This window comes from Solanum lycopersicum, chromosome 3, assembly GCF_036512215.1.
Source record: "Solanum lycopersicum chromosome 3, SLM_r2.1".
NCBI classification, from domain to species: domain Eukaryota; kingdom Viridiplantae; phylum Streptophyta; class Magnoliopsida; order Solanales; family Solanaceae; genus Solanum; species Solanum lycopersicum.
In genome coordinates, this window is record NC_090802.1 from 50197718 (window position 1) to 50206125 (window position 8408).

Sequence of the window (8408 nt, forward strand, 5' to 3'; positions counted from 1 at the left end):
CTACATTTTTCTCAATTTATGCAGTTTTAATTAAATGCAACTATCAGATGTTTTCTAATGATCACAATAGTGTTGTGCGATGTTAGACTAAGTCCAAATTGAATCATAATTGATAACTCGATCATCAACTCTTTAGTATCCTGTAATTTATTTTTATTTTTTTCAAAAAATTATTTGTTATGTTATGCTTATTAAAAATTAATTTGAATAATTTTTAAAAGTAAATTAAATTATATTGATTCGATATTTTAAATAAAAAAATTAAATATTTTAAAATTATATGAAAAATACTATAAATTATAATTTTTTACATATTAACATGATGAAAATATATATCTTAAAATGTTTATAGATTAACTCTAAAAAATAAAAACTCTGACAAACAATATCGGACAACAATGAAAGTTTATTAATTGACAACGTAACAACGCTGAATACAGTTTACTTGTTGTTGTTTTTTTAGTTATATAAATTTGAAAAATAAACTTGGTGTTCAATATTTAAACTATTTGATGTTACTACCTATAGGCTATATGCCAAATACTGTGTCACCATAGAAGGAAATATATTCAGGCAGGTACATATTAAACTCTTCACGGAGAAAATTCACAAGACCTTGAACTTGTTATTGATGCATTGTTTATGTATTAATCAAAAATAAGATACCTTTGATTTATTTTTACGATTCATATTTGAATTTATTAAAAAGAAATTATCATTGATATAATTATTTTACTATATTATTTCTATTAATTGACTTAAAGTGATTCGAAGAATGAATAGAAATCTCAAAATAACATATTACATTATACCTATATTTTGAACTTCAATTTGATATGATGATACATCAAAATAACTCTCCAATTACTTTCCTCCGTTCATTTTTATTTGTCATCAAAAGTCAATTTGATTATTTTATAATGTTAAATTAGATTACATTAATTTGATGTATTAAACAACAATTTAGATATTTAAAAACTATATGAAAAGTACTATAAATTGCAATTTTTTGCATATCAATATGATGAAAAAATACATCTTAAAATGTTAGTCAAAATTCATATAGTTTGACTCTAAAAATAAAAATTATTACAACAATAGCGGACGAAGGAAGTATTAAAGTAATATTTTACTTTACAATTACAATTATCACATATAAGTCACGTTAACATTTAAAGCAATTAACATATTTACACACCACTATATATAAGACAGAACATAATTTATTTTATTATATAGTACCTCGTATCAAAACATTAATTAGTACTCGCTATCAAATCGAAGGCCATCACCAATAATGTCGAAACACACTGCATGATTATTATGGGGATTAATTAAGGGAAAATCTATTAGTAATATAGTTGTCTTGCAATATGTGGAGAGATATCATAATTAGTGACATCATATATCATTAATAACAGTAATAATAACCATCATTATGACACTAAATTACATTTTTCTCAAACCCCATTTGATAAAAATTACTCTCTCCTGTCCAATTTATTTTATCATATTTTTAAAGAAAATATTAATTAAAATGGTAATCTGATCAAATTGTCCTTATTTTTTTTTCATCTCAATAAGTATTACTCTCTTTTTCATTATATTAATTAGTATCTCATCATATATATTAATTCAGGGCAAAATTAAAATAATATAATCAATTCTTACTTGATTTTTTAATATGACAAATACTATTATCGTTTATTTTTTATAAGGATGACAAATAAAGTAATCATCGGAAGTAACATCATCAAAACAAAAACTTTGTAGCAAAGTTAAGAATGAAAAAGAAAAGTTTAAATTTATCCATCATATCAACTAATTAATGTATCGATTAAAGAAATAAGATAAATATATAGTGAGAAACACAAGAATATTGATCGTTCCAACAAAATAAATTGATTTATATTCTGTTGTACATTTTAAGATAAAGTAGTGCACCGTCTGTATATTCATTTAGCCTAGAAAAACACACAAGTAAATTTTCTATATTGTCACTGTAAAACAAACACATGATATTCGATTTGATCGAAAAAGAAGTTTTGAATAAAATGTTAGACTAAAAACAAACAAACAAAAAGCTGATATTTAATTTTTCTAATATGCATTTGTTTTGTGTCGTGTTGCTTTTTAGGCATTGCTTAGATAAATGTGCCTAATTAATTAATTTTAAGTTAGGATAATAGTGTCGTGCCCATGCTAGCTAGCTTTTGCATGGTCTCACTATATATAAGATGCTAATTACAAAATATAATTCTTTTATTGAGTTGCCAGCACTTGCATGTTAATTTGTTTTATTTATCCTTATCCAAGACTTGGCTGGCTAAATAAAATCTTTGTCCTTGGACATATATATAATCACCTACATTTGGGTATTATTATTATTATTATTATTATTATTATTATTATTATTATGGAGTTCTCATGTAAACCTGGCCGCTTAGATGGGGGACATTTAGTTACACTAAGAATGATAATACTATCATAAGAAATATCAAAAATAAAATTTGTTTGAATATGAAAAAAAATTTGTTTGGTTCAGAGGTACGTTAGTATATTTTTTTAAAGATAATTAAAGTCTCTTTCCAGAGTATAATAAATATTTTATTTTCTAGATTTAACTAAGTCACAAAATAAATAGTATTCAAGAATGTTTCTTTTCTATTCTTGATTCGGCAATTTCATCATTTGATCAATATTCACTCTAGGATGTTTTTTTTAAGTGCTTAACTTTCAAAGAAAAAAAAACACTATTTTCATAAGATAAACGTCAATGAAAGAAAAAAGTTTTGATTAATTAATAATTATTACTAATAGGTTTATGTATATTACAAATAAACATGCTTTTCTAAGAACTTAAAACATAAAAGCCAATGAACAATAAATTGTTGAAATTCCCGTGTATTTATTATGGTATAGAAATGATGATTGGATTGGTGACTGGAATGAGAGAAATTGATTTAATAATAGTTATCAGTGATTTAATAATTCAATATCTGTTTAGAAGCAGGGGCGGAGTCAACTTAGTATAAGGGTTCATTCAAATCTCCTTTGATGAAAAATTATACTATTTATATATGATTAAAATAATATATTATTTATATATAGTAGATGTTGAATTTCCTTTCGACTATTCTATGTGTCTGTTTCTACGAATTTTAAACTTTTTTATTAAAAATTCTATCTCCACTGTTGCCCAGAAGAGCAATTGATTTGAAATAATAAATTTGAGTAGAAAATTAAAAGGAATACAATTATAATATAACTAATAATTTTTAATTTCCTATACATATGTCAGCCATTCATTTATCACAAGGATGTCATGGTGTAATTAAGAATATAAAGTCAAACATGCATAAAGTACTGAAGTTCATTTCTTTTGAGGATGAGAAATTAAATATAATTAGATATTTACTGACGAGTGATATCTGAAATATTACGAGTAATATGATTCTTGTATTTCTTATTAAATTCTTTATTTGAGGTGAAGTATGTATAGATGGCTTTAGCCAGTAGCAATATTTGAGGTGAAGTGTGATTCTTGGTTGTATTATAGAAAGGTATTTGTTCTATCTTTGTATTGTCTATTTCAAATTGTCTTGTTATTAGCTATTTGAACAGAGAATTTTTTTGAAACAATTTCTCTATTCATTAAATAATGATGAGATCGACATACGTTATATTTTTCTTATACGCAACTTATAAAAATATAATAGATATATTGTTGGTTGTATTACAGAAAGGTAGTAGGGGTTGATGTTTAGTAATTCGATTTGGTTTCGATTTTTTTCTCGATTCTTGTATAACGTGTACCGAACATCAAATCGAAATAATTCGGTTCAGTTTTTATTATTTTGGTTTGATTTATATCATTTTGATTCGATTTGGTTATTTCAGTTTTTTTAATGGACCTACTTAGTAAGCTTTTTAAAATTTAAAAATTTACAAATTTTTTTGTTTGATTTTTCAACTTAATGGACTAAAAATAGTTACATTAAAGAAATATCTTTTACTTTTTAATTTTTTATTTTAAACTATAATATTTATTATTTATTATTAATAATTAATAATATATATATATATATATATATATCAAATGCCAAATTGAAATTAAAGTATTAAAAAAATTCATTTAGTATTTCGATTTTTTTGATATTTATGCCAGCCCTAAAAGGTAGTTTTGTAAAAATGGAAAAGGAGTCGCACTCATGTTGATTACTACTTCACTTTTCCCTTTTTGAATTGTGAATTATGATACCTTTCCCAATGCCCTGTAAAAGGAAAAGAATAAGGCATCGAATTCTAACCTTTAAAACAGCTTTTTAGGATTAAGTGACACACTATTATATATATTTATTATATATTCTGCTTTTGGTTCAAGGACCCTCCAACACGCTTATATAGTAAGATTCTTCCTAACTATCTGCACTCGTAAGATTAATTCATTCTTAATTAGAAGTCTCAAGTTTAAGCTTTAAATATTAAAAAAAAATCTGTTGAAAATATCATATGTAAATGAATCTTGCAATGTTCAATTTAAATTTAATCAGAATTTCAACGAGGAAAAAGAAAGATTCTTCACAGCTGGCAACTCTCTTTCTTGTGTGTGTCAGTTACAACTTAATTTAAATTCAGCAAAACAACAAACAGCAAAAGCGCTTCTTCCATTCCCTTTTTAGTGTCAGCAATTTGAATTCCATATCACTGTATCAGTCGCGCGGAGATATGTATACATAAATATTTCATATATAATATAGTATTTCGATGAAAAGTGTCCATGGCTACGCCACTGTTAAAAAGGTATCAGAAATTATAATTTTTGAAAATAATGACTATGGAAGGTAATAGCAAAAAATTGAATACAACAATGTTGAGTAACTATAATTTCTCACTTCATTTGGTAAGATCATATAAAAAATTGTATTATTACTTTTTATAGTTTACACAAATATAAAATTAGTAGAGTTTCTTATATTATGAGAAAAAATATACTCAAATCTAAATTAAATTTTTACATCAAATCATAAATTCATATAATGTTGTTAAGTTACATTGTTGCATTTATTATATTAAGTAACCTAAATTTTAGTGTACAGTGTGTCACATGCATTAGAAACAAAAAGTCTCCAAATTTTTGATATTTCGAAAAAATAATAATTAAAAAATGGAAATGATAGTGATGATTTATAATAATGAAATAAAAGAATACATGAAGATTATGGTCCCAACTCTCATGCATCTATCGTTTCTATATGGTGTCCCCTTCTTCTTTTTAACTCGAATTGTGGTACACGACCTTCCTTTTTGCTGTAATAATTCATGAGCTGCACTGGAAAGCTTATTGTGGAAAATTAAGTATCAAAATATATTGTGAAAGCTCATCGCAAGTACTTTCAATAAAACGCTAATTTAAATAGATAGTTCATAATACTTGTCATTTTAATTGTTTGTTTCCACCCTTTATCCGTTGTCCTAAAATAAGGAGAGATATTAATATGGTGCAAAATAAAATGGAGAGGAGGAATAAATAAGAACAATTTAGTCAAATTTCTTTCTAGTAGTAAAGTAATATTTTTTTTTTCTTAAGAAAGGTGAAAGAACAAAATATGACAAGTATTTTTACATTAAAGAAGAAAGGCATTTTTTTTGGCATTTGAGTGCAATTCTAAAACAATAACGACTTTTTAATGGTTATTTGAATAGTAAATTAAACTAGCGTTTGGCTATAGATATTGAAATATTTTTGGCAAATATTATTTGGATGAAAATTTGGGTGAAATTTTACCATGTGTTTGGCCATAGAATTTGAGAAACATATTTCATTTTTTTAAGAAATATGATTTATACCCATAAGTTTTTAAAACTATCAAACTAACTATAAATTTGTATTACATAGCACAATAGAAATCTCATGTAACAATATTTATGACTTCCGCAACAAATTAACAAGAATCATTACAGTAAATATTCGTATAGTGAAAAGGTCTTGGTACTAATCATTGTTGACACCCAATTTTGACCCGCGTCGGTATGAGTTAATTAGTTTTTTAAATCTTGCGAAAATAAAATATATGTACATATATACATATATGTATATACATATATGTATATGTATATATGTATATCTTAAACCCATTCCTTTACTCCAGCCCACCTTCATTTATAATAATTCCCAACCCCAGGCCCAAATTCCCTTTCAACCCAAAAATTCCGACCCAATTCCCATTTCTGCCCAACGTTTGCCTAATCCAGCCCATTCCCTTTTACCAAAACCCACTAAACTTAAATCTCCTACCCGACCCAACCTGTCCGACCCGAATCCGAGGTGTCAATGTCGTCCTCGCAAGCACGCTATGTTGACCATGTGGGTTTTGACCCAAAAGGGATTTGATTTTCGAAAAAGGAGGGGTTCTGCGAAGCCTGGAAAACCCAAAATTTCTCCCTCTATAAAAACCCCTTCCGTCCTTAAGAACAGGGGATTTTTTGGGGGGTTCAAAATTTGAGAGAAGTAGAACTTGGTTTGGAATTTCAGGCGAAATCTTAATTGGAACTTTGTCGAAAACTTTGTTTGTTCGTCTGTTGTTGGAATTTTAGTCGAAAGATTATTGGAAGGTTTTGAAGGAAACTTTTGAATTCTTTCTTTATTTTAGAAGAGTAGTCGGTAGTTGTTCTCAACTAGAAGGATTTTCTTTTGTTGTGTGCGTTCCACTGTCGGTCTCGTAAGAACAGAAGAGAGGGAGAGAGTCACGTAGCTCAGGAGACTGAAGTCACGATTCTGTCCCTTTGCTTGTCGGGTCGTTTTCAAAACAGTTTAGAGCTCATTTCGGTCGTGGAAGCTCGTCCCTGTTCTGTTCCTCTTCTCAGTCGCTGCTCCGAAGAAGGTAATCGTCCTCTTAAGTTTTCTTCGTCTTGACAACTCAGCATGTTGTTTCAATCATGAAGTCGCTTCTGATTATTACGTTACCATCGTTTTTCCTTCTTTCTTCGTGTTCATGGATGCTGGTTCGTTTGTTATTGCATTCGTTACGATATTCTTTTGTTTCATGACATGTAAATGATTTTTCTCTTGTCTGGCTGTTTTGGGATTTTGTGAGTGATGATAGTTCTTCGACAGTAGTTCGGGATAGTTGTAATCGATGTGGATTTTCTTGTTGTCTAGCTGTTTATGGGTAGGTCATTGTTTCTACATTGAATGACCGATATATGGAGATTTTCATTGTCGGCGTTTCGCAGGAATGTCGGCTTCGCCTTTTCGCTTAATCTCTAATATAGTGAAATTTGGATTTCATCTGTTTGTCTATCAAGCTTTCAAATAGGAATCCTGTCAGCATGTTTCGTCGTTGTATCATAATAGTCTGATAAGGAAGATACGTTTGTTCTTATTTGTTCTATATCTGTATCACGTAGCAATTTTCTCGTTTTATTTCCCCTACATGACGAATGAGTCGATATGTTTGCTCAAAATCTCGTCTACAGTTGTGCTAGGCCTGGTTTCTGTTATGTCTATTATCATTCTTCATGAGGCTTTGGTAGTCTGTGCTGTCCTTGTAGCCACTCATTACGGAACACCAACTAGGCTTTTCAATGCCTTGTTTGGCTCCCGTGGGATTGTTTTTTTTGTGTTTGTGTTTATTGCTTTCAAATAATAAGCGAGCTTAGACTATCTTTGGTTCGTGTGGGAACCTCATGCTTATTTGGTTTTGATTTAAACTTTTTTGGGAGATCTTATTTGATATTGGTAGCAAACTTTTATGTGCACTTAAGATTGAAGTAGCATAGTTGTCATCTTGGTAATCCGGAGCTACCGTTTTGCTTGCTATTCCAGCATGTTGCAAGTCCTTGAATGTTAATTTATTCATGTTATTTTGGGGGGATATTTCACCATTGATGTTGACAATTGATATGGCCTTGCATGTTGGGAATTAATGAATCTTAAAGATAGTATGTCTGCTAATCTCGGGATATTTTGGTTGGTTTCTTGTTTTTATTTTTGATTAGAGTTCTATGTCTTTATTACGTTTCGTCCGAAACTCATCTGATTTATTTTGTCGTTTTGTATGCTAACTCATTTCTCCTTCATCGCATGGGAAATTTCCTTTTGAGTCCATTATGGGACTCCACTTTGCCCTCACATTTCGGAAGAGTCGATAAGGCTCAAAATTCTTCTATCTCGAGTCAAACCATCAAGATGGGCAAAATTTGGAATCGCGAAGATTGAGGAACTTGAAGCAATCGATTAGAAATTTCTTTATGTTATATATTTGTATTCTATTTATTTTGTAATGGGCATAAGCCCTCGCCGCTTTACTTTCTCGTTTTTTTTTTATTATTTAGATTAGGACAGGTGAATGGGTTAAAAACCGAAAAACAGGTGGGTCCAAACTCGGTCAAGGCGAACAGAACCC